This window comes from Arachis ipaensis, chromosome B5, assembly GCF_059453495.1.
Source record: "Arachis ipaensis isolate K30076 ecotype BB chromosome B5, ASM5945349v1, whole genome shotgun sequence".
Classification (NCBI taxonomy): domain Eukaryota; kingdom Viridiplantae; phylum Streptophyta; class Magnoliopsida; order Fabales; family Fabaceae; genus Arachis; species Arachis ipaensis.
In genome coordinates this window covers 109,021,997-109,034,213 of record NC_142440.1, presented here as the reverse complement: position 1 = coordinate 109,034,213, position 12,217 = coordinate 109,021,997, and the positions used below count along the sequence as shown (strand labels likewise).

At 39.6% G+C, this 12,217-nt stretch overlaps 1 non-coding gene and 1 pseudogene across 1 annotated transcript; both read left to right on the top strand.

The window, feature by feature from the left end:
- Nucleotides 1–361: 361 nt before the first annotated feature.
- LOC148565326 (uncharacterized) lies at nt 362–1,930 on the top strand (annotated as a pseudogene).
- A 9,578-nt stretch (nt 1,931–11,508) lies between these two features.
- Nucleotides 11,509–11,616, top strand: LOC148565325 (small nucleolar RNA R71). The gene has a single exon (XR_015885253.1). It is a non-coding gene; the product is annotated as a small nucleolar RNA R71 (small nucleolar RNA).
- Nucleotides 11,617–12,217: the final 601 nt, after the last annotated feature.

Sequence of the window (12,217 nt, the reverse complement as noted above, 5' to 3'; positions counted from 1 at the left end):
ACGCAAAAGTTCCTCTCATCAAAATGGCGCCGTTGCCGGGGAATTGCAAACGTGTGCCTTATTATTGGTTATTATAAATATTTTTTTGATTTTTGCTTGTTTATTTGTTTTTATTTTTATTTTTATTTTTGCTTTTCCATAAATTAAGAGGTTATTTGTTTTTATTTAGTTATTAAAAAAAAGTTTCAGATTTTTATTTTTAAAATTTTTATCTTATCTTATCTTATTTCAAATTTCAAAAATTCAAATTTCGAAATTTCAAATTTCAAATTTCAAAATTTAATTTTCAGATTCAAAATTTAAATAACCTTTTAATTTAAATTTATTTTTTTATTTTCATTTTTAATTTTTATTTGCTACTATGAACTCTCACCCCTTTGGCTGTGAGTCTGGTTACAATTATGTTGTAGGAAGAAGAAATTACAATGAGAACAGGCATCAAGGTTGGAACAATCAAAGATGGGAGGAGCCACAAGGATTTGATCAACCCTCATGGCAGCAACCACCTCCAATGGACTATCAACAACCACCACCATATTCCTATGAACCCTTTCCTCAACATGACTTTGGACCACCATACTCACAAGCCTCTTTCCACCATTCACCTCATGACCCTAACCCACATCCACCATACCAACCACCTTATGAACCAAATGAACCATACATAGATCCACCCCAAACCTCCATGGAGAAAGCACTTGTCGATCTAAACTCTACTATACAAGCTCTCGTCGCCCAAATCAGACCACCAAATACCTTCAGCAATCAACCCTCAAGCTCTAGTGCACTTCCTTTTCAACCATAGAATGATCTCTCCATCCCATCACCACCATTCATGGAAGAGCGCCCATATCCATCAATCCAGGAGCAACATGATCCCAATGATGCTATTGACATGGAACAAGAGAGAAGGGATCATCTTCGCGAATCCATACTTCATAAGGAGCTAGAGGAGGCCCTACGGGTAAAGGTAGGAGAGACCCTTGAAGATAAAGGAGTAGTTGAAAGGAGTTGTCATGGAAAGAAAGCCATCGAGGATGAGTACGATTTTATACTTAAACAACTAGACAAAGCAGTAATTATTAAAAAGGAAGAAGTGGTTGCAGACTTATGAGATGCTGTACCTTCATTGGAAAGTCCAGCCACAGAGCCTCTTTCCACGGTGTTTGATGTTGATGTTGATGAGAGCGTACAACCTCTAAGGTAGATCATGGTTGAAGACTTTGTAGAGGTTGATCAAGAGATGGAGATTAAAGAAGAAGAAGCACAGCCTCCCATGCCCTTGGTAAGCAATAAAGAAGAGATTGAATTGGAAGAAAGCTACCAAGAGGAAGAGGTTGATATTAAAGAAGCTTGCAAAGAGGTGGAAGTTGTCAAAGAAGAGCACAAGGGAGTGGAGCTTGAAATTACCTTGCCAAAGTTATTGGAAACCCCTCCCCCTAAGTTGCCATCATCCTTCACAACATTCAAGTGGGTAAAATTCATATCCCATAGCTTTCTAATCCCACTTGAATATGGGCTACTGGAGATGGATGGTCAACTTAGAGCTCTTTGTGGCATTAAGAGTAAGAGGAAGATGGCCAGTGGTAAGAATTGTCAAGCAAGGTTCAACATGGTTGTGTGCTCAAAGTTTAAATGCAAAGGTTGGTGTAAAGCTCAACTGAATGGGTCTAGGAAGTTGTTTGGCTGCTTACGTGAGAATTCAGACTGCTTGCCACCCGGAGGGAACAATATTGCTCAACCAAAAGACGGGTGCAAAGGCAAGGCCTGGGACCCCGGAATCCATTCTATCAATCACCACTCTTGGGGCCTGGTCACTTGCTTTAACTTACTTGAAGGATTTCTGCGCCTAGTTTGGGACCCCGGAGGTTACTGGAATCACAAACATTGGTGGAGATTTCTGGATGAATACAAGCATAAGCCACCATAACAGGGAGCTCACCAAATGTCCAACTTAAGGACTCTAACTAAAAGTGCTAGGTGGGAGACAACCCACCATGGTATAATTGTTCCTTTTTCATTTTTATTTAGTTTTAATTGTTTTCAAGTTTTATTTTATTATATTGAACCTGGAGTTTTGCATCACATTCATATTAACATTGCATTCTGCATTTTTTTTAGATTATCAAAAAAAAGAAAAAAACACGCACCCGACACGACAGCGTCGCTGACGCGTCCGCGTCACCAGTGCAATGGGAAGAAAAGAAAATGAATAGAAAGTTACGCAGGAGCAAGGCTGGAGGCGTGCCAATGGCACAAATTACCCCACGCGACCGCGTCACTGATGCGACCGCGTCATATGGGAATAATGGCCTCCCACGCGACCGTGTGCCCCACGCGGCCGCGTGACCAGGATTTCGACGTCAAAAGGGTGCATGGCCGAAAGTTGAGCTGGAATTGGGCTGGACCCGTGCTAGTAGCACAAGCCCTGCCACGCGAACGCGTCACCCACGCGTCCGCGTCATATTGGAAATAAGGCCACCCGCGCGATTGCGTCGACCACGCGACCGCGTCACCCTGGATTTTGGCAATACTGAGTTTTAAACAGAGAGTTGTGTGACCGCGAGGCTGCACTCGTGCCACTAGCACAAATTAAGTCACGCGATCGCGTGCCCCACGTGACCGCGTCACCCAACCTTATCACGCACCATGCGACCGCGTCACCAACGCGACCGCGTCGCCAGCGTCGCACAACCTATCCAGATCAGCAATTTTCTTATCTTTTCTTCTCTAATCCTTATTTTTCTTATCTTTTCTTATTTCTTTCTTCTTCCTTTCTTATTTTCTTTCACCTCCATTCTATTTTATTTGATTTATTTACATATTTTCATTCATTGCATTTTAAATTTGTGCATATTTTTATTTTCTTTTCTGAATTTTCTATTTTTCTATTGGTGTTGAAAAAAAAATTTATTTTATTCAACTGTTGCATCTTTTCTTAAATTTATTTTGGTAACTTGTTTTACACTGTGGGATGATATTAATTATCTGCCAATGCCAATCTGTTATGATACTTGCACTTCATTTGCATTGACATGAGCTTGTATTGATACTTCCATTACCCACACTCCTCCCCTATGTTACAAATTTTATACCACTGGCATGCCATGGCTTCTATTATTTTCTCACTTGCATGTTGTAGCTACCATGTAATTGAGACCCTTATTATTTGGCATTAACCCACCCATACTGTATTTATTTTCCTATCTTTATTTCTGGGTTACTCTTCTTCCTTTTTTCTTTCAGGATGGCCACCCGGAAGAGAACCGGAAGACGTTTACATGGAAAGACAGACGAGTCCATCTGCACAATCCTTAGAGAAAAGCAACAGTTGAAACAACCTGTCCACCTGCAAATCTCAGCATGCACCGAGGACGGTGCAATCTTTAAGTGTGGGGAGGTCGATACCGATCTCCGTGGGTTAGTACCTTCCTATCTCAAACACCAATGGTTTATTTTCCTTGTTAGTTGTTGCATTTGCATATTTGTTTGATTTTTGCATATTTTACCACTTGGTTAAAGTAATATTTTCTTTTTCAAGAAACCTTTTAGAGAATTTCACTAATTTGAATAAAATTTAATGTTACGCTTGTTTGAAGAAATATTATTTTAGAACATGGTTTAGAGTTCGAACACACAAAATCTGTGAGATTTTGAGCCTATTTGAATTGGTTGCATTTTATCAACCAATATTTTTTGTGTGTGTTTTTCTCTCTCAAATTGTGATCTTTGTCTTGCTTGATTCTATATTTCCATTATTTAATATATGCATGCACTTATATGATTGAGGCCTTTGTTTCACTAAGCTTACATACCCATATGGCCTTAACCCTTCATTATCCCTTGCAAACCACTTTGAGCCTATTATACCCCTTTGTTCTTTACTTTAGCACATCATTAACTCTAAGCGGAAAATAATAATGTCCTTAAATTTGGATCCTTGGTTAGCTTAGAATAGTGAGAGTGCTCATGAATTAAGTGTGGGAAAAAGTGGGTTTGGAAGCATATTGGTTTGAGAATTGAGTATGTTAGAATTTTCTGAAAATGTGAAAGAATGTTGAGAATATGTTCATGCATTCAATACTTTAATCATATGCATTGAAAAAAAAGGAAGAAAAATAAAGGAGAAAAAGAAAAGAAAAAGAGCAATTAAAAGGGGACAAAATGCCCCAAAGTAAGTGGTGAAAGCAATGCATATGAGTTGTACTTAAAATTAGAATGCATGAATGTGTGGAAAACATGGTTAATGGATAGTTAGATGTGGCATTATGATTACATGGATTGTCTAAAGTTAGGTGGAAAGTTTAAGATTAATTAAGGATTCAGATTTTAGTCCACTTGACCAAATACAATCCTACCTTGACCCTAACCCCATTACAACCCTTAAAAGACCTCTTGATATGTGTATTTGTGCATTAAATTTTTGTTGATTGTTAGATGAAGAGAAAGCCTTAGAAAGCAAGGATAGTAGAGAATTGAGACAATCGAACCTTAAACACATGAGTGATTAGAGTGTATACACTTCCAGTGAGGGTTCGATGCTCGATTCTTTGTTCCCGGCTTTCATGAGCTATTTTCTTCTACAAGTTTACTTTTACTTCATTTTTATGATTTGAATTAGTGAAATCCAGTTCATGTATGTTCTTGAAGGATTTATTTAGTTTTAATCAAGTAGGTAGAAACATTCTGCATGTAGTTGCATTCATAGGTTGCATTTCATGCATTCTACCATTCCTCTTCATTCCTTTATAGTTTCTCTTGAGCTTAGCATGAGGATATGCTAGTGTTTAAGTGTGGAGAGGTTGATAAATCACTATTTCATGGTTTATCTTGTCCTTAATTGAGTAGTTTTTATCAACTCTTTACCCACTTATTCATACTATTTGCATGGTTTTACATTTGCCTTCCTAATTATGTGCTTTGATTGAAAACATGCTTCTTTGATCTTATATTTGCTTATTATTAATCCTCTCTTGTTACCATTAGATGCCTTGATATGTGTGTTAAGTGCTTTCAGAGATTATAGGGCAAGAATGGCTCAGAGGATAGAAAGGAAGCATGCAAAAGTGGAAGGAATACAAGAAGTTGGAGAAATTGCTAAGCTGTCCAGCCTGACCTCTTCGCACTCAAACGGCTATAACTTTAGCTACAGAGGTCCAAACAACGTGGTTCTAGTTGCGTTGGAAAGCTAACGTCCGGGGCTTCGATTTGATATATAATTTGCCATATCTGCTCCGACGCCAGGTGACACGAACGCGTGGGTCACGCGGACGCGTGACCTGGCCAACACCCAATCCGCGCGGCCGCATGGACGACGCGGCCGCGTCACCTTTCCGCGACCTGAACGTAACAGAAATCGCAGGGGGCAATTTCTGAGGTGTTTATGACCTAGTTTGCAGCCCAGAAAACACAGATTAGAGGCTATAAAGTGGAGGAATGCATCCATTCATAATCAGGCTTTTCACATTCACAATTTTAGGAGTAGATGTAGTTTTTAGAGAGAGAGGTTCTTTCCTCTCTCTTAGGATTTAGAATTAGGATTCTTTTTCACTTCATGATTATTTCATCTTTTGCCATCATAGGTTCAATGTTCTTTTATTTCTTTTCTCAATTTTGTTTATGACTCTCTATGTTTAGATTGATTTTCTATTTAATATATTTTGAGATATTTCAGACTTATGATTGCTCTTTTTTATTATATAAATAATTTGGATTTTTCTCTTTTGGCTTCGATTGAGTCATTGGTAACTCTTGAGTTATCAAACTCATTGTTGATTGAAAATTAGAATTCTTCAAGAATTACTTCGAGATTCAATAACTCTAACTTTTCCCAAGAAAAGACTGGGACTTGAGGATTCGAATTAATTTGTCCACTTAACTTACCTTCATAGATAGAGGTTAATAAGGTGGGGAAAGAATCCAATTCTCATCACAATTGATAAGGATAACTAGGATAGGACCTCCAGCTCTTCATACTTTGCCAAGAGTTTATTTTATTATTATTATTTTATTTTATTTGTCATATAACATATTCCCACCTTACTTCCTAAACCCCAATTTACAAACTCATAACCAATAATAAGAACATACCTCCCTGCAATTCCTTGAGAAGACAACCCGAGGTTTGAATACTCGGTTAACAATTTCTAAAGGAGTTTGTTACTTGTGACACCCAAAACGTTTGTATGAAAGGACTTTTGAAGGTTTAGAAACTATACTTGCAACGAGGATTTATCCACAAATTTCTAGACCACGCAAAAGTTCCTCTCATCACTGAGCATTGAGCTTTACATGTGTAGAGGCTTCTCTTGGAGTTGAACGCCAATTTGTAACCTGTTTCTGGCGTTTAACTCCACTTTGTAACCTGTTTCTGGCGTTTAACTCCAGAATGCAGCATGGAACTGGCGTTGAACGCCAGTTTGCGTCGTCTAAAATCGGGCAAAGTATGGACTATTATGTATTGTTGAAAAGTCCTAGATGTCTAATTTACAACGCAATTGAGAGCGCGCCATTTGGAGTTCTGTAGCTCCAGAAAATCCACTTTGAGTGCAGGGAGGTCAGAATCCAGCAGCATCTGCAGTCCTTCTTCAACCTCTGAATCTGATTTTTGCTCAAGACCCTCAATTTCAGCCGGAAAATAGTTGAAATCACAGAAAAATACACAAACTCATAGTAAAGTCCAGAAATGTGAATTTTATTTAAAAACTAATAAAAATATACTAAAAACTAGCTAAATCATACTAAAAACTATGTAAAAACAATGCCAAAAAGCGTATAAATTATCCGCTCATCACAACACCAAAGAAGAGAATATACTATAAATTCCAAAATATCAATGAAACTTAGCTCCAATCAGATGAGCGGAACTTGTAGCTTTTTGCCTCTTGAATAGTTTTGGCATCTCGCTTTATCCATTGAGGTTCAGAATGATTGGCATCTATAGGAACTTAGAGTTCAGATAGTATTATTGATTCTTCTAGTTCAGTATGTTGATTCTTGAACACAGCTACTTTATGAGTCTTGGCCGTGGCCCTAAGCACTTTGTTTTCCAGTATTACCACCGGATATATAAATGCCACAGACACATAACTGGGTGAACCTTTTCAGATTGTGACTCAGCTTTGCTAAAGTCCCCAATTAGAGGTGTCCAGGGTTCTTAAGCACACTCTTTTTTTGCTTTGGACCTCGACTTTAACCGCTCAGTCTCAAGCTTTTGGCTTGACACCTTCACGCCACAAGCACATGGTTAGGGATAGCTTGGTTTAGCCGCTTAGGCCATGATTTTATTCCTTTAGGCCCTCCTATCCACTGATGCTCAAAGCCTTGGATCCTTTTTATTATCCTTGCCTTTTGGTTTTAAGAGCTATTGGCTTTTTGCTCTTGCCTTTTGGTTTAAAGAGCTTTTGACTTTTTCTGCTTGCTTTTTCTTTTTCTCCTTTTTTTCGCCATTTTTCTTTTCTCTTTTTTTTCGCAAGCTTTTGTATTCACTGCTTTTTCTTGCTTCAAGAATCAATCTTTTTTATTTTTCAGATTATCAAATAACATGTCTCCTTTTTCATCATTCTTTCAAGAGCCAACATATTTAACATTCCTAAACAACAATTTCAAAAGACATATGCACTGTTCAAGCATTCATTCAGAAAACAAAAAGTATTGTCACCACATCAAAATAACTAAACTAGTTTCAAGGATGAATTCGAAACCCTGTACTTCTTGTTCTTTTGTAATTAAAACATTTTTCATTTAAGAGAGGTGATGGATTCATAGGACATTGATAACTTTAAGGAATAGACACTTAAATACTAATGATCATGTAATAAGACACAAACATAAACATAAAGCATAATAAACGGAAAACAGTAAAATAAATAGACAAGGAGATTAAGGAATGAGTCCACCTTAGTGAGGGTGGCGTCTTCCTCTTCTTGAAGAACCAATGGTGCTTTTGAGCTCCTCTATGTCTCTTGCTTGCCTTTGTTGCTCCTCCCCATAGCTCTTTGATCTTCTCTAATCTCATGAAGGATGATGGAGTGCTCTTGATGCTCCACCCTTAGTTGTCCTATGTTGGAACTTAATTCTCCTAAGGAGGTGTTGATTTGCTCCCAATAGTTTTGTGGAGGAAGGTGCATCCCTTGAGGCATCTCAGGGATTTCATGGTAGGGGATTTCCTCATGCTCTTGTTGAGGTCCATGATCTCTTATTTGCTCCATCCTTTTCTTAGTGATGGGCTTGTCCTCTTCAATGAGGATGTCTCCCTCCATGTCAATTCCAGCCGAACTGCAGAGGTGGCATATGAGGTGAGGAAAGGCTAACCTTGCCCAAGTGGAGGACTTGTCAGCCACCTTGTAAAGTTCTTGAGGTATAATCTCATGAACTTCCACCTCCTCTCCAATCATGATACTATGGATCATGATGGCCCGGTCTATAGTAACTTCAGACCGGTTACTAGTAGGAATGATTGAGCGTTGAATGAACTCTAGCCATCCCCTAGCCACTGGTTTGAGGTCATGCCTTCTTAATTGAACCGACTTGCCTCTTGAGTCAATTTTCCATTGAGCTCCTTCCTCACATATGTCTATGAGGACTTGGTCCAACCTTTGATCAAAGTTGACCCTTCTTGTGTAGGGGCGTGCGTTATCTTCCATCATTGGCAAGTTGAATGCCAGCCTTACATTTTCCAGACTAAAATCTAAGTATTTCTCCCGAACCATGGTAAGCCAATGCTTTGGATTTGGGTTCACACTTTGATCATGGTTCCTAGTGATCCATGCGTTTGCATAGAACTCTTGGACCATTAAGATCCCGACTTGTTGAATGGGGTTGGTGAGAACTTCCCAACCTCTTCTTCGGATCTCATGTCGGATCTCCAGATACTCATTCTTTTTGAGCTTGAAAGGAACCTCAGGGATCACTTTCTTCTTAGCCACAACTTTATAGAAGTGGTCTTGATGGACCTTTGAGATGAATCTCTCCATCTTCCATGACTCAGAGGTAGAAGCAATTGCCTTCCCTTTCCTCTTTCTAGAGGTTTCTCTGGCCTTAGGTGCCATAAATGGTTATGGAAAAACAAAAAGCTATGCTTTTACCACACCAAACTTAAAATGTTTGCTCCCGAGCAAAAGAAGAAAGAAAGAAGTAGAAGAAGAAAAAGAATGGAAGAGATAGAGGGTGAAGGTGTATTCGGCCAAGGGTAAGAAGAGAGGGTTGTGTTGTGTGAAAATGAAGAAGGAAAGAGGGGTTTATATAGGGGTGGGATGGGATTTAGGGTTTGGCCATTAGGGTTGGTGTTGGGAGGGAAAAGAGTTTGAATTTTGGAGGTAGGTGGGGTTTATGGGGAAGAGATGATGGATGTGAGTGGTGAAGAGGTGATGGGAAAGAGTGACTGAGGTGATTGGTGAAGGGTATTTGGGAAAGAGAGTTATGAAAAGGTGTGAAGAGGAGAGAAAAAGATGTGGGGATCCTGTGGGGTCCACAGATCAAGTGGGGTCAAGGACTTAACATCCCTGCTCCAATTAGGCGTGTAAAACACCCTTGCTGTGCAATCCTGGCGTTTAACGCCAGACTGCTGCTTGTTTCTGGCATTAAACGCCCAAATATAGCCTGTTTCTGGCATTTAACGCCAGGCAGATGCTTGTTTCTGGCATTTAAACGCCAGACTGCTCTTCTCCAGGGTGTGCTATTTTCAATGCTATTTTTCATTCTGTTTTTGATTTTTCAGTAGTTTTTGTGACACCACATGATCATCAACCTACTAAAACACGAAATAACAAAAGGAAAATAAAATAGATATAATTAAATAACATTGGGTTGCCTCCCAATAAGTGCTTCTTTAATGTCAAAAGCCTGACAGTGAGCTCTCCTGGAGCCTCACAGATGTTCAGAGCATTGTTGGAACCTCCCAACACCAAACTTAGAGTTTGAATGTGGGGGTTCAACACCAAACTTAGAGTTTGGTTGTGGCCTCCCAACACCAAACTTAGAGTTTGACTGTGGGGGCTTTGGTTGACTCTGCAGTGAGAGAAGCTTTTCATGCTTCCTCTCCATGGTTACAGAAGGAGATCCTTGAGTCTTAAACACAAGGTTGTCCTCATTCAGTTGAGGGACCAATTCTCCTCTGTCCACATCAATCACAGCTCTTGCTGTTGCTAGGATTATAAAATCAGCAGGGATGTAAAGGCCTTCAACCTTTACTAACACTTCCTCTACTTGTCCATAAGCCTATTTTCTTGAGTCGTCTGCCGTCTCTAATGAGATTCTGGCAGCTTGCACCCCAAAGATCCCAAGTTTCTCCATTACAGAGAGTGGCATTAAGTTTATTCCTGACCCTAGGTCACACAAAACCTTCTCAAAGGTCATGGTGCTTATGTTACAGGGAATTATAAATTTACCAGGATCCTGTTTCTTTTGAGGTAGAGTTTGCTGAACCAAGGCATTTAGTTCCTTGATGAGCAAGGGAGGTTCATCCTCCCAAGTCTCATTACGAAATAATTTGGCATTCAGCTTCATGATTGCTCCTAAATATTGAGCAACTTTCTCTTCAGCAATGTCTTCATCTTCTTCAGAAGACGAATAGTCATCAAAGCTCATGAATGGTAAAAGGAGGTTCAATGGAATCTCTATGGTCTCTAGATGAGCCTTAGATTCCTTTGGTTCCTCAAAGGGAAACTCCTTATTGGTCACTGAACGTCCCAGGAGGTCTTCTTAACTAGGATTCACGTCCTCTCCCTCCCTTGTAGGTTCGGCCATGATGGTTAAATCAATGGCCTTGCACTCTCTCTTTGGATTTTCTTCTGTATTGCTTGGGAGAGTACCAGGAGGAGTTTCAGTGACTCTTTAAATTAGTTGGCCCACTTGTGCCTCCAAATTTCTAATGGAGGACCTTGTTTCATTCATGAAACTTACAGTGGCCTTAGATAGATCAGAGATTATATTTGCTAAGCTAGATGGATTCCGCTCAGAATTCTTTGTCTGTTGCTGAGTGGATGATGGAAAAGGCTTGCTATTGCTAAACCTGTTTCTTCCACCATTATTAAAGCCTTGTTGAGGCTTTTGTTGATCCTTCCATGAGAAATTTGGATGATTTCTCCATGAGGGATTATAGGTGTTTCCATAGGGTTCACCCATGTAATTCACCTCTGCTATTGCAGGGTTCTCAGGATCATAAGCTTCTTCTTCAGAAGATGCCTCTTTAGTACTGTTGGATGATTCCTTCAATCCATTCAAACTCTGAGAGATCATATTGACTTGCTGAGTCAATATTTTATTCTGAGCCAATATGACATTCAGAGTATCAATTTTAAGAACTCCCTTCCTTTGAGGCGTCCCATTACTCACAGGATTCCTTTCATAAGTGTACATGAACTGGTTATTTGCAACCATGTTAATGAGGTCTTGAGCTTCTGCAGGCGTTTTCTTTAGGTGAATGGATCCACCTGCAGAATGGTCCAATGACATCTTTGATAATTCAGACAGACCATCATAGAATATATCCAGGATGGTCCATTCTGAAAGCATGTCAGAAGGACACTTTTTGGTCAGTTCCTTGTATCTCTCCCAAGCTTCATAGAGGGATTCACCTTCCTTCTGTCTGAAGGTTTGAACATCCACTCTAAGCTTGCTAAGCTTTTGAGGAGGAAAAAACTTGGCTAAGAAAGCCGTGACCAGCTTATCCCAAGAGTTCAGGCTGTCTTTAGGTTGAGAGTCCAACCATATTCTAGCTCTGTCTCTTACAGTAAATGGGAAAAGCATAAGCCTGTAGACCTCAGGATCAACCCCATTGGTCTTAACAGTATCACAGATCTGCAAGAATTTTGTTAAGAACTGAAAGGGATCCTCGGATGGAAGTCCATAAAACTTGCAATTATGTTGCATCAGAGAAACTAGTTGAGGTTTCAGCTCAAAATTGTTTGCTCCAATGGCAGGGATTGAGATGCTTCTTCCATGTAAATTGGAATTAGGTGCAGTAAAGTCACCAAGCATCTTCCTTGCATTGTTATTATTTTTGGCCATGCCTCCTTCTTTTTCAAAATTTTCAGTCAGATTTTCTCCAGAGAGTTGTGCTTTAGCTTCCCTTAGCTTCCTCTTCAGAGTCCTTTCAGGTTCAGGATCAGCTTCAACAAGAATGTTCTTATCCTTGTTCCTGCTCATATGAAAAAGAAGAAAACAGAAAAGAAGAGGAATCCTCTATGTCACAGTATAGAGATTCCTTTATGTGAGT